General features: G+C 34.6%; 1 pseudogene; it reads left to right on the forward strand.

Annotated features, from left to right (window-relative positions):
• The window catches only part of LOC102414746, a 37,463-nt pseudogene extending 26,659 nt beyond the window's left edge, over window positions 1-10,804 (forward strand).
• Window positions 10,805-14,879: the final 4,075 nt, after the last annotated feature.

Raw genomic sequence — 14,879 nt, forward strand, 5'->3', positions numbered from 1 at the left:
TTGTGTATTTTTTCTAAGTCATCAAGTGATTTTTAAATATAAGACAACATAATTTTTTGAGGATTTGAGTATAGTCCATTATAAATATGTCTGATCCTATTAAATTTATAATCTACAACATCTGTCTTTTTCTCCTGAGTTTAACTTACCTGCCTTTCCTAATCCAACAATATAATTTTCTTTTCAGAGTAAATTATCCTCATTTCATCTAAATTGCAAAACACTGAAAAAAATCACAATGTATTCTGTTATGACTTGATCATTTTGTCTTGTTTGCACATCTTTTTCAATCATTTGTAATTTTGAAAACTTTTACATTTTTTGAACACTTTTCAGGATATCACAGTTTTCTATTACACGGTTTTCTTTCAAAAATCTGGCTTCTTTTTTAAAGATAATTTAAAGTTTTCTATTTCATCAATTTCTGATTTTATTTTAATAAATTATTTCCTAATTTTTTCCCTGCAAATATTTTTCTGTGTTTAATTAAATACTAATTTTATCTTTTTCCAAAATTGACATTTTAAGATGATAAAATTCTTTTTAGTATAGCTATGGATGTAATTTTGTTATTTTATAAATAATCTATCATTTTAGTTTTGATTTTATAATAAAATTATATATAATATATAAATTTTATACATTATATATAATTATAATATATTATAAAATATAATTATAATTTTATAATAAAAATTATTTTGAAGGTGTTTTCAAGGTTTTTTCTACAATTTTCTTTTTAAAATGTTTTCATCACTGATTATAGTACTATGATATTGTCATGAGGTAATGGTACTAAAGAGTTCCAACTTTTAAGATTTAATAATAAGTTTTATTGCCAAATGCATGATCAATTTTTCAATATGATCTATGAATATACACTATTTTCGTGAAAAATAGTGTATATTCCATGTATCAGGCATAACATACACACATGTATATAATATATTTTGTTAAATAACATTGTAAATTTATTATGTTAATCTTTTCATTCTCAAGTCTAAAGATAAATGTGCCTACAACTCCCAGTATGATTGTTGCTAAGCCAAAATCTTCAGTGACTTACTAGAAACTGTAGTGCTTATACGTTGATGTTATTTATTACACAAAATTTCCTGTCCTTTGCTCATTGCAAACAAATTACATGTTGTTTTGTTAAACTATTTGACTTTAAATTTTACTATACTTTATTTTGACACTGTTTCCCACCCCCACTGGGGTTTTCCCATATGACATTTTTTGTTCTTGACTTATAGTATTATTTTCCATTGTTCTATAATTTAAGAAGTTGTGTATATTATCCTATCTGAACTGTATTTTCTCTAACTGAATAATGAGATTCTTTGAATATTTTGTTATCATAACACATGCTGCTATAAACATTCTTGAGCACATACCCTGGTGCACTTCTGAATGAGCTGCCCTAGAATAAACACCCTAGAATAGAAATGCAAAAGAACAAAATAAAAAAACATTCAACTTTATAAGAAGATGCTGTTTTATTTTCAACAAAGCAGTTGTGCTAACTCAAGCTGAAATCAATATATGAGCTCTTATTTCTCATCTAGTAATTTTCCTATCAAACTTCTTAATTTTTTATAAATATATAATTACAAAAAAGTATCTCAAATGTCAATTTGCATTTCTTAATCTTTGAAATTAACCACATTTTAATATATTATTGGCCATAATTATTTCTTTCTCTGTGAAATTATTACAACTTTTGCTCAATATTTTATGATGTTGTTTATCTTTTTCTTTTTGATTTGTTATTTGCATATATATATATACAAATATATACACTCTGAGTACAGATCTATTATTGGTTATATACACTGATCCTCATATTTTCTTGCATTTTGTAACACTATGCTATATTTTGACTAATAGCATTCTTAATGTTAATGTAGTCCAATTGATCGATTTTTATTTTAAATAATTTTTCCTGTTTAGGAAATCCTTTACTTATCCAAGACTAGAAATACATTCTTAATTGTTTTAGATGTTGAGGTTTTGCTTACATATTCAAATCCTTAATTCACTCATAAATGTGTTTGAATGCATGCTGTGAGGTTGAAATTTATTTTCTTTGGTTTTTTTTTCTTATATGGAAATTTATTTGCTCCACCGTCATCAGTTAAGCAGTTTTGCCTTGTTTCAGGAATGTCCAATGTTACCTTAATATCACTTAATATTCATGGAGAGTAAATTGAAACAAATTCAATGCAAGGTAATTTCCAGTACTAATTAAACTTATAAATAAATAATTTCATTTTTAGGAATTAGTCCTGTATGCTTGCACAGTATGAAATATCTTATGAACAAAGTTATTTATTACAACAGTCTTTGAAATAGCAAAAAATTGGGAAAAATAAATTTCCAAGTATAATATACTGCATGAAATAGTAATAAATTATTATTCATTGATGTAACAATGCTATGTCGGAGAAGGCAATGGCAACCCACTCCAGTACTTTTGCCTGGAAAATCCCAGGGACAGAGGAGCCTAGTGGGCTGCCACCTATGGAGTCACACAGAGTCGGACACGGCTGAAGCGACTTAGCAGTAGCAGCAACAATGTTATATAGGCATTAAAAACCCTGTAAAGATAACCAAGAATTATTAAAATTATTTCATTATTCCTCCTGCAGATTTTTCACATCTACAGAAACCCCAAGGATGTTTTGATCTCTTTCATTTTTCAAATTTGGTGGCTACATTAGAAGGTCCAGGCAACATGGGGGATTTCATGGAGCAGTTTCTAGATGTAAAAGGTAACTGTAAATTTAATTACCAAGCAACATGTTTATGAAGCAATGTTGGCGTATAGCCAAATTCCCAAACCTGGGGAACATATTTTAGGAAGATGGAGAAGTGGTAATCATAAAGATAGAACACACATTGAAGATAGAATGTCACTATAGTTAGAACTGGACATGTAACAATGCCTGGTTCAAAACTGGGAAAGGTGTATGACAGGTCTGTATATTGTCACCCTGCTTATTTAACATTTATGCAGAGTGTATCAGAGGAAATGCCAGGCTGGATGAATCACAAGCTGGAATCAAGATTGCTTGGAGAAATAGGAACAACCTCAGATATGCAGATGATACCACTCTAATGGCAGAAAGGAAAGAGGAACTAAAGAACCTCTTGATAAAGGTGATAGAAGAGAGTGGAAAAGCTGGCTTAAAGCTCAACATTTAAAAAACTAAGATCATGGCATCTGATCCCACCACTTCGTTGCATATAGATGGGGAAAGAGTGGGAACAGTAACATATTTCATTTTCTTGGTCTCCAAAATCACTGCGGACAGTGACTGCAGCCATAAAATTAAAAGACGTTTGCTCCTTGGAAGAAAAGCTGTGGCAAACCTAGACAACATATTAAAACCAGAAACATCACTTTGCCAACAAAGGTCTATATAGTCAAAGCTATGGTTTTTCCAGTAGTCATGTATGGATGTGAGAGCTGGACCGTAAAGAAGGCAGAGCACCAAAGAATTGATATTTTTGAATTGTGGTGCTAGAGAAGACTTTTGAGAGTCCCTTTGTCTGCAAGGATATCAAACCAGTCAAGCTTAAAGGAAATCAACCCTGAATATTCACTTGAAGGACTGATGCTGAAGCTGAAGCTCCAATACTTTGGTCACTTGATGCGAAAAGCCAACTCATTGGAAGAGTTCCTGATGCTGGGAAAGACTGAGGGCAGGAGGAGAAGAGGGTGACAGAGGGTGAGCGGGTTGGATGGTGTCACTGACTCAGTGGACACGAATCTGAGCAAACTCTGGGAGATAGTGAAGAATAGGGAAGCCTGACATACTGCAGTCCATTGGGTCGCAAAGAGTTGGACACAACTTGGAGACTGAACAACAATTGTCTGTCTACTTAGTCTGCCATCCAGTGGCTTTTCTGTCCTCATGAGGAACACTCTGGGGATTGTCAAGGTTGCAGAAGCAATTGTACAGGAAATATTTTTACCAGAGTATAAGATAATCACGAACAGTGTAACAACTCAAACTAGCCAGATTCAAAGCTAGATCCTCCAAGTGTTTCAGAATAGTTAATGTTCAGGATGGGTGAAGGTTTTGGACTCTGTCATGAACTTAGGGTAGGTCTTATATGGCAGCTGTGGAATGTTCATTCCAGCACTGAGAATAGAGTGATGCAAGAGGCTTGGGCAATGTTGGATCAGGGCTGTCACTCATTTAAAAGATTATATTCAGGTGCTGTCCTGTTGTAGATAGTTAAAATTGCTATCCACAGACCTTAAAATAGACAATAAGATGTATGTTTTCAGATGAAAGAAGTAGGAAAAGAAAGGCGCTTACCTTAACAAAGTTTTCAAAATTAGATCTTTGGGATTCTTTTGTCTACATTGCTGTTTTCCTGTAGACACAGACAGTAGGTTGCAAAGGCAGGTTTGGTATTTAAATGAGGTAATAGCTCCCCTGAACACCATTTTTAAAAGATAGTAAAGATGTCCAATGGTGGACTCTTGTCTATGTGGGAAATCCAGAACAAAAAAGAAACTATAGTTACTGTTCAATAAGTGTAAGAACTTTATCTTGTTCTTTATTAATTTTCCCACAGTCTTAGGAAGGCTTTGGTTTGATCACATCAGAGGCTGGTATGAACACAGACATGACTTCAATATACTGTTCCTGATGTATGAAGAGATGAAGACGGTAAGAGGTGTGTTTTTCTTATTTTAATTATTTCTTTGAAATCCTTTCTTATCTTGGTTTCAATGAACCATATTCTCCTATAGTTATCTTTATACCTAACTATTCAGGCTTCTTTTGATGTTTCTAATTTCCTGCCCCTTCATTTGTCAGAGCTCTCCTCTCACTGTGTACAAGTCATCTCTTGTGATTGATTCCTTTTCATGTAACAATTTATAGCAATAAAGGCAAACTCAAATGTGCAGAGCAACCATAACTTTGAAAAATTGAAAAGGGACTGTGGGAGCACTGGGGTGAGAAGCCACTAAGCTATGACCAATTAGAAGTGAATGTGTGCTATTGATGCAAATTCTTCCCAATTTTAAGGAGAATTTTCAAAGGTAGCTTTCTTGTGAAATCACAAAATGTTTCCATGCAGGCATCTGATCAAAACTGTCTTAAAATGTTGCATAAACCAAACAACCTTTGTGAAAGACAAACTTCTCTCAATCCATGTTACCCTTTCCCTAGTCCAGATCAGCCTTCCTAATTGGTCTACCTACCAGCAATCTCAGCTTATCAACATTTATTCTCATATTTTTCAACCAGAGTTATCAACTCAAAAAGCAAAATCTGATTTTTCCCCTATTTTTATATTTGATTTTCTCCATATAAATGTGCTCATGACAAAACTATCTATAAATACAGAATTTATTGAAAATTTGGACATAAAGACTACAGAGGAACTGGGCAAGATCTCTTGAATGTTAATATTTCTATGTCTGTCATCAATACACTATCACCAGGTGTCACTGTTAAATTACCTTCCGTCAAGTAGCAATTATTTATGTATTTTTGATCTAGGTTTTTGCCAGTCTTTAAAATAATAATTTTTTAGTTATGTAATATGGAGAGAATCTTCTTTCAACTTCCCCTATCAAAGAAAAATAGATCTTAGTCAAATTATGTTTTCTGTTTTAAAGCTCTGTCTAGATAAAGATCTCAGTTTTCTCAAGCTATTGAGTATACATTATGTTGTGGGTTTTTAGGTCTTTCTGTGCCTACTACCTCCCATGGAAAATTTTTGGTAATTTTACCTAAAACTATTGATGCTTGGCTTGCTAATTAATTGCATCGGAAATACCCAAACTCCATATAAAACTTATCTCAGAGGATTTTGCATGTTTCCCACAGATTTGGGGGTATTATCTCCAGGATCATAGTGACCATGAAGAGTCATTTTATTCTACCCTGTCTCAAGCATCAAGCAGTATGTATTTGGAATGAAGGCAAGGGTAGCCATACTGTTTGGAGATTCATATTTAAATGAGTAAAATAAAAATAAAATCAAAGAAGTAGTACTTATAAAAATAAGGTAGTAGTTATTTAGGGGGTGGAGGGCAAGGTTTATGATCAGGAAAGGGATGTATTTTGTGGGGGGTCTGAGATACTGGCAGAGTTTAACTTGATGAGCAGGTTGCAATCATGAATATTCACTTTATAATAATTCATTATGCTTCATGTTTATTTTATGCCTTTTCTACATGTGTGTTTTGTTAAATGTAAAAAACACCTCATGAAGATTTTAATTTATCTTAAGTGAAATGGGAAGCTCCTGAGTGACATAGCCTAGAGAAAGCCTAAAGCCTAATTTGGGAAGAGAATGAATCTTTCATCTTTTGTGATGTTTCATTTATATATTGATGTTGGTTGAAACCTTCATAAAGAAACTCATACACACCTTTATGTGTATATGTGTGTGTGTGTATGGGTGAAGTAGTCTCTGGAGGCTGAAGTCATAGCGTGATAAAGGAGAAGGGTGCTCATTGTCTTGTTTGGAGTACAGTTCACAAGTTCATATATTGAAATCCCCTCTGTTATTATTTTTTTAATCATTTTCAGTTTTCTGTCAAATTTTTATTTTTGTCTCTTATACCTTGAATATCATAAGCATAGTGACTTAAACTTTCAGATAATTGCAGCATCTGTAAAATGTATCATTCTATTATTCCTATATTTTTGCTGATCGTTGACTGCATTGTCTTTTGCTTAATGTTCTTGCATATTTTGATTTACATGTTATTCTATATAAAAATTATTTGTAGAAATAATATAGTAAAGATGGTCCTGTTATTTTACTCACCAACTAACACTCAACCTATCCCGCTGACAGTTGTCATCTACAAGGTAAATATTAAGATGTTCATTAACCTGCAATGGAAAAGAATCTGAAAAAGGAGAGACACACATGTATATGTATAACGGAATCACTCTGTTGTACACCTGAAACATTGTAAATCAACTATACTTGAAAGAATTGCTTTGCTGTTTGCTCTTTGTACTGTGCATTCTTATTATATAGGAATGAGACTCATTTATGTGGTTTTGCATTGTGCAACTCTGTTCTACATGTTTATTAGTTCTAAAAGATTTTGTGGCATCTTTAGGATTTTCTATGTATAAAGTCATCTTGTCTGCAAAGAGAAGTAATTTTACTTCTTACATCCAATTTGAATGCCTTTCATTGATTGATGGCTTAGTTACTCTAGCTAAGATATTCAGTACTATGTTGAATAAGTGATGAGAATGGGTATCCTTGCCTTCTTCCTGATCTTGGCAGAAATAGTTTCAGCCTTCCACCATTGAGTATGATGCTGGCAGTAGTATTTCACATATCCCCTTTTAATGTTGAAGTATTTTCCTTCTATTCTTTGTTCATTGAGTTATTTTATCGTGAAAATGTGTTGGATATGAAATGCTTTTTTTCTATATCAGTTGAGATGCTCATGTGGTTTATTTCCCTTCACTCTGTACATGTGGTATTACAAAAATTAATTTTCATATTTTGAACCATCTTTGCTTCCCAGGAGTGTATCCCACTTGATCATGATGCACATAACCCTTTAATATGTTGCTGAGTTTATTTTGCCACTAATTTTTGAGGAGTTTTGCATCTTACATTTTACAAGTTATATGGATCTTTAGTTCTCTTTCTTCTAGTGCTTTTCTCTGACTTTGGTATCAGGGAAATGCTGGCCTTATAGAATAATCTTGTGAATGCTTCCTCCTCTTCAATTTTTTAGAAGAGTTTGAGAAGGACTGATGTTAGTTCTATAAATATTTGATAGAAGTCACCAGTGAAGCCACATAACCTTGGGTTTTCTTTTTCATGTGCCCACTATATTTAATTACTTGAATTTAATTACTCTTTAATTACTTTTTCCTCTTGAAATTGTGACTCTTAAGCACAGATAGCATATTATTTTTCTCAATCTTTGTGAGCAATTATCACAGTTTCTGAAATATATAATATATTCTAAAAGTGCTGAATGAATGAATGACGAGCCATCCTTATAAAATCAATCAGTAGGAAGCTCTAACACAGCTGACAATCAGAACACTCCTTTTCATGTGTGCTCTGTGATATATCCTTGAAAAGCTCTAGATGTAAAATAAACCCAAGGACTTCCAGTTTTCCAAAACATGGAAAAGATGTTGGGCTGTAACTCATGTATTCTGTATAGACTGAATAGTTTCTCATACCATTCTTTCAGGATCTCAGAAGGTCTGTGACTAAAATCAGCAATTTTCCTGAGAAGGAACTGAATGAAGAGGATGTGGATGCTATAGTGAAGCAGGCTTCATTTCAGAATTGAAGGATGATCCACGAGCTAATTACAATAATATTCTGACCTCTGAAGTTGGGACAAAAACAAGCCAAGGACGTTTCCTGTGCAAAGGTGATATTCAAAGGTTTATAGAAGCAAAACTGTTGAGAGTTTCCTTGAGTACTTGGCTACTACACTAATTAAGTAGTGCTTCCAAAATGTGTCTCCCAGTACTGCCATTTGGTCCCTGGAGAGAAACAAAATCCTAACTGAAAATGTCCCTAAAAAGTATTCCAGGAAACAGAACAGTACAGAGCCGGACACTTTAACCTGACTAATGAATATTAGGATCTTCCTTTCAGATCACAATGACCCTACTCTAACATCTGTAAGCAAGTCTTACCTGGAGGCACAAGAGAGCTCCAACTTCAATTTCCTTTATTTCTCCTAGAACATACTAGAGATTTAGTTAATATGTACTTTTCTCTGAGGGAGGGTGTTTGGATTACTGTTACTTTCTCATGTGTCAGATTTCTTCTTGTAAAAATTAGGCTGATACCTCATCAAACCAATCCACTATAAATTCATTTATTCAACAATAGGTAGTAAATTTCTATTGTATTTTTGTAACATGCCAGGAGTCATTAATAATAAATATATTTCCCTTCCAATACTTTTAAACTTTATTTTAAATTCAATTTTTAATGCACATTATTCTAAAACATAATTTGTACTTCTCTATTATAGTAAGATTTTATTCCCTAATGTATACATAACTTATATTATGCTGATGAACATATATTCTTAATTATGTAAAGTTATTTTACTGAAATTGCTATAGATACTGATTATTTTAAAAAATCATTGCTGCTTCTTTTGTCCCATTTATTATTTATTTTTTTAATTTATTTATTTTAATTGGAGGCTAATTACAATATTGTATTGGTTTTGCCATACATCAACATGAATCCACCACGGGTGTACACGTGTTCCCAATCCTGAACCCCCCTTCCACCTCCCTCCCCATACCATCCCTCTGGGTCATCCCAGTGCACCAGCCCCAAGCATCCAGTATCATGCATCAAACCTGGACTGGTGATTTGTTTCCTATATGATATTATACATGTTTCAATGCCATTCTCCCAAATCATCCCCCCCCTCCCTCTCCCACAGAGTCTAAAAGACTGTTCTATACATCTGTGTCTTTTTTGCTGTCTCGCATACAGGGTTATAGTTACCATCTTTCTAAATTCCATATATATGTGTTAGTATACTGTATTGGTGTTTTTCTTTCTGGCTTACTTCACTCTGTATAATAGGCTCCAGTTTCATCCACCTCATTAGAACTGACTCAAATGTATTCTTTTTAATGGCTGAGTAATACTCCATTGTGTATATGTACCACAGCTTTCTTATCCATTCATCTGCTGATGGACATCTAGGTTGTTTCCATGTCCTGGCTATTATAAACAGTGCTGCGATGAACACTGGGGTACACGTGTCTCTTTCAATTCTTGTTTCCTCTGTGTGTATGCCCCATTTATTATTGATTTTCACTTCTTGTTGCTCAACTGTTTAAAGCATTTCTCATGCCTATAAAAGCTTGTTTACTCTTAAAAATGCCAACAATCTGATAGCTAAAGCTACCAAATGTTAATCTTAATTAAAAAATAATTTAATAATGGTTTCAATCTTCCATCAAGTAAAACTGCAGAAATAACAACTCAGGATACCCTCTGTGATATTGATTTCATTATTTAAAATCTTTGGGTATCATTTTTCTCTATTTTACAAATGGAAAAATACTTAACTTGAAGAGTTTTGCTAAGAATTATATTACATGATAGGTGTAGTTTGCTTAGCATGTTGTGTGGAATTTAGTAAAACATACTCAGATGTTTTAATATTTTAGGGTTTTCTAAAGAAAGGTTATAATTTAATGGTAATAGTTGGTGGAAGTCAAACAGATAAGGAAGTGAACTATAACTCTATTTTCAGTGTTTACCGCATGCAAAGTTTTCTTAGCTTAAAATTGTGAAAGGGAAATAAGATAAAATCCCGTGGAAATCTAATAAATATTTAGCTTGGCTTGAAGAAGAGATTAAGCGGACTATAGAAAATGTTGGTCCTGACTGTGCTACCTTCCTACTCAGGTGCTTTTCATGTGCTTGTCCCACTAGGTACCATTGAAGACTGGAAACATCACTAGACTGTGGAGCAAAATGAGAAATTTGACAGAGCATTTCAAAGGAAAATGAAAGATTTTCCCTTGAAGTTCATCTGGGATATAAATGAGGAGTAGAATCACTGTGAAAGAATCACATAAAAATCTACTAGTGACAGAGCATATTTTAACATACACATTAATTTGTGATTCTCCTACAAATTATAAGTTAAAGTTAATTACATAACTTTTATTCTTGTTCAGTGGCTAAGTCATGTCAGTTCTGTGACCCCATGAACTGCAGCATTCCAGGCTACCCTGTGCTTCACTAATCTCTCGAAGTTTGCTCAAACGCATGTCCGTTGAGTTGGTGATGCCATCCAACCATCTCATCCTCTGTTGCCCTCTTTTCCTCCTGCCCTCAATCTTTAGATAACTTTATTATTAAACAAAATGAGGAAACTCTGCTTAGATTTGTTGCCTCGAATTTTATGACCACTTTGAAATTTCGAGAGTAAAATGATTTGGGTGATAGTCTGCATTGGTATTATGTATGATAAAGGGAAAGGAAATAAGCATGGAACATGAATTAAAAAATTTTGAGACCATTTTCTATAGTGTGTATTTTTCCTTTATTTATAAATTTAGGATCAGACATTAAAAATCCTTTCATCTTTCTAAGAAATTTTACTTATTAATTTAAAATCAATGTGAATGTTGAAATAAAGAACTCACAATAAAACATGCATCATTTCAATAGTTTCTGTCAGTCAGTTCATTCAATCAATCATGAACAACTCTTTGCGACCCAATAGACTGAGCACATCAGGCTCCCTGTCCATCACCAACTCCTGGAGTTTACTCAAACTCATGTCCATTGAGTCAGTGATGCCATCCAACCATCTCATCCTTTGAGGTGGTTGTTGTCCCCTTCTCCTCCTGCCTTCAATCTTTCCCAGCATCAGGATCTTTTCCTATGAATCAGTTCTTTGCATCAGGTGGCGAACATATTGGAGCTTCAGCTTCAGCATCAGTCCTTCTAATGAATATTCAGGATTGATTTCCTTTAGGATTGACTGGCTTAATCCTCTGGTCTAGGGACTCTCAAGCTTCTTTTCCAACACCACAGTTCAAAAGCATCAATACTTTGGTGTGCCCAGCCTTCTTCATGGTTCAAGTCTCACATCCATACATGACTACTGGAAAAACCACAGCTTTGACTAGATGGAACTTTGTTGGCAAAGTAATGTCTCTGCTTTTTAATATGCTGTCTAGGTTGCTCATAGCTTTTCTTCCAAGGAGCAAGCATCTTTTAATTTCATGGCTGCAGTCACCATCTGCGGTGATTTTGGAGCCAAAGAAAATAAAGTCAGTCGGGGTTTCCATTGTTTCCCCATCTATTTGCCATGAGGTGATGGTATCAGATGCCATGATCTTCCTTTTTTTTAATGTTGAGGTTTATATAACCCAGCTTTTTCACTCTTCTCTTTCACTTTCATCAAGAGGCTCTTTAGTTCTTCTTCACTTTCTGCCATAAGGGTGGTGTCATCTGCATATCTGAGGTTATTGATATTTCTCCCAGCAATCTTGATTCCAGCTTCATTCAGCCTGGGATTTCGCATGATGTACTCTGCATATAAGTTAAATAAACAGGGTGACAATATACAGCCTTCAAGCACACCAACAGACAGCCCTGGTCCATTGTTCCATGTCTGGTTCTAACTGTTGCTTCTTGACCTGCTTACAAATTTCTCAGGAGGCAGGTAAGGTGGTCTGGTAGTCCCATCTCTTAAAGTATTTTCCATAGTTGGTTGTGATCTACACAAAGACTTTAGCATAGTCAATGAAGCAGAAGTAGATGTTTTACTGGAATACTCTTGCGTTTTCTATGATCCAACAGATGTTGGCAATTTGATCTCTGGTTCCTCTGCCTTTTCTAAATCCAGCTTGAACATCTGGAAGCTCTCGGTTCATGTACTGTTGAAGCCTAGCTTGGAGAATTTTGTGCATTACTTTGGTGGCGTGTGAAATGAGTGCAACTGTGTGGTACTTTGAACATTCTTTGACATTGCCTTTCTTTGGAATTGGAATGAATACTGACCTTTTCCAGTCCTGTGGCCACTGCTGAGTTTCCCAAATTTGGTGGCATATCGAGTGCAGCACTTTCACAACATCATCTTTTAGGATTTGAAATAGCTCAACTGGAATACCATCACCTGCACTAGCTTTGTTTGTAGTGATGCTTCCTAAGGCCCACTTGACTTCACATTCCAGGATGTGTGGCTGTAGGTGAGTGATCACACCATCATGGTTATCTGGGTCATTAAAATCTTTTTTGTATAGTTCTTTGTATTCTTGCCACCTTTTCTTAATATCTTCTGTTTCTTTTAGGCCTATACCATTTCTGTCCTTTACTTTCCCCATCTTTGCATAAAATATTCCATCAATATCTCTGATTTTCTTGAAAAGATCTCTAGACTTTCCCATTCTATTGTTTTACTCTATTTCTTTGCACTTATCACTGAGGAAGGCTTTCTTATTTCCCCTTGCTATTCTTTGGAACTCTGCATTTGGATGGATATATCTTCCCTTTTCTCCTTTGCCTTTAGCTTCTCTTCTTTTCTCAGCTATTTTAAGGCTTCCTCAGACAATCATTTTGCTGTTTTGCATTTCTTCTTCTTAGGAATGGTTTTGATCACTGCCTCCTATACAATGTTATGAACCTCCATCCATAGTTCTTCAGGCACTCTACAAGATTAAATCCTTTGAGTCTAATCATCCCTTCCACTGTATAATCATAAGGGATTTGATTTAGGTCATACCTGAATGGTCTAGTGGTTTTCCCTACTTTATTCAACTTAAGTCTGAATTTGGCAATAAGGAGTTTATGATCTGAGCCACAGTCAACTCCCAAACTTGTTTCTGCTGATTGTGTCAAGCTTCTCCATCTTTGACTGCAAAGAATATAATCAATCTAATTTCAGTATTGACCATCTGGTGATGTCCATGTGTAGAGTTGTCTCTTGTGATGTTTGAAGAGGGTGCTTGCTATGATCAGTGTGTTAACTATGATCAGTGTGTTTTCTTGGCAAAACTCTGTTAGCCTTTTCCCTGTTTCATTTTGTACACCAAGACCAAATTTGCCTGTTATCCCAGGTATCTCTTGGCTTCCAACTTTTGCATTCCAGTCCACCGTGATGAAAAGCACATCATTTTTTGGTATTAGTTCTAGAAGGTCTTGTACGTCATCATAGAACAATTCAACTTTTAGCTTCTTTGGCATTAGTGGTTGGGGCATAGACTTGGATTACTGTGACATTGAATGGTTTGCCTTGCAAATGAACAGAGATCATTCTGTCATTTTTGAGATTGCATCCAAGTATGGAAATCTTTTGTATTCTTTTGTTGACTATGGGAGCTACTTCATTTCTTCTAAGGGATTCTTGCCCACAGTAGTAGATATAATAGTCATCTCAGTTAAATTCACCCATTCAGGTTCATTTTAGTTCACTGATTCCTAAAATGTTGATGTTCACTCTTGCTATCTCCTGTTTGATCACTTCCAATTTTCCTTGATTCACGGACCTAACATTCCCGGTTCCTATGCAATATTGTTCCTTACAGCATTGGACTTTACTTTCATCACCAGTCACATCTACAACTGCACGTTGTTTTCGCTTTGGCTCAGCCTCTTCATTCTATCTGGAGTTATTTCTCCACTCTTCTCCAGTAGCATACTGGGCACTTAATGACCTGGGGTTTTCATCTTTCAGTGTCATAACTTTTTGCCTTTTCATGCTATTCATGGGGTTCTCAATGCAAGAATACTGAAGTGGTTACCAGATCACAAAGTCTACACCAATGATCAAAGGCTCAGAAGTGAAGTAATCATCTAATGGTTCAAACATTTAACTATTTGCATGAAAAAAATAATTGTATCTGTAATATATATCACTCGCTGAACTAATTCCACATGTATTTAATAAGCTAAATAGTTTAAGATAAAACCATTTCGAATAACTAGAGAAATACAGGTGAATCTGACCACAAATCTCAAATGGGGGAAAAATTGTGAAGCATAAGAGCAGTGAAGAAACCTTTAAAAATGTCCTATAATAGGTAAATGGATTAAAAAATTTCTAGTGTATTCATACAATGGAATGTATGGATGGATGTGAACAGGCATGAACAAAGCAGAATAACTTCGATGGATTGCAAGGACATTATGTTAAGTGAAGAAAGCCAAACACAAAAGGTTACATAATTCATTATCTTCTTGTTATCACTTTCTCAAAGCAACAAAGGTATAGTGAGGGAGAACAGATCAGAGATCTCCAGGTGTTAACTTTGGGGAGTGGTTGTGAATACTAATGGGTGACACAAAGAAGTGTGTGACACAGGAAGTGTTTCTTCCTGTTGAGCAATCAGTTTGTATCCTGACTG

This window comes from Bubalus bubalis, chromosome 10, assembly GCF_019923935.1.
Source record: "Bubalus bubalis isolate 160015118507 breed Murrah chromosome 10, NDDB_SH_1, whole genome shotgun sequence".
In the NCBI taxonomy this organism is placed as follows: Eukaryota; Metazoa; Chordata; class Mammalia; order Artiodactyla; family Bovidae; genus Bubalus; species Bubalus bubalis.